Raw genomic sequence first — 511 nt, 5'->3', positions numbered from 1 at the left:
TACAACAGAGGTCAGTTCAGCTAGGAAAGCTACAGAGTGAATTAATTTAGTGAGAGTCCTGGCTACGCTGTTCTTAAGAATGTTTACCTTCAACAAGAACAGTGGCAGTGGTTCTGGTGTTGTAACATTTAATCACTGTAACCTGTTCTCAGCACAGTAATAGCAAGCAGTCATCCAGAGCAAAATCAAGATATCATTAAAGGGACACCACATTTAATCGCAAATGCATGAAACAGTAAACTTGAATACAAGTACGGATTAGAAATCTATTATGAGATCACTTTGATGTAATGCCTGCACTAACTATGCCACACAATCCACCACACAGGAAAGCCGGATACATGACAGGCATCACATCATGTACTAATGCTAGGTTTGGAAGGGGGAGGGCAGGGTGTTCTGTACAAATATACACTTGCCTTATTACAGTAGTTTACAGGTCAGAAACACTTCTATAGCTATTTGCCCACATGCCAGCAGTCTCTTGTTATAATTAATTTTCATAGTGTTT

This window comes from Mesitornis unicolor, unplaced genomic scaffold (assembly GCF_000695765.1).
Source record: "Mesitornis unicolor isolate BGI_N332 unplaced genomic scaffold, ASM69576v1 scaffold17971, whole genome shotgun sequence".
In the NCBI taxonomy this organism is placed as follows: domain Eukaryota; kingdom Metazoa; phylum Chordata; class Aves; order Mesitornithiformes; family Mesitornithidae; genus Mesitornis; species Mesitornis unicolor.
Note: the sequence above shows the minus strand (reverse complement) of the source record.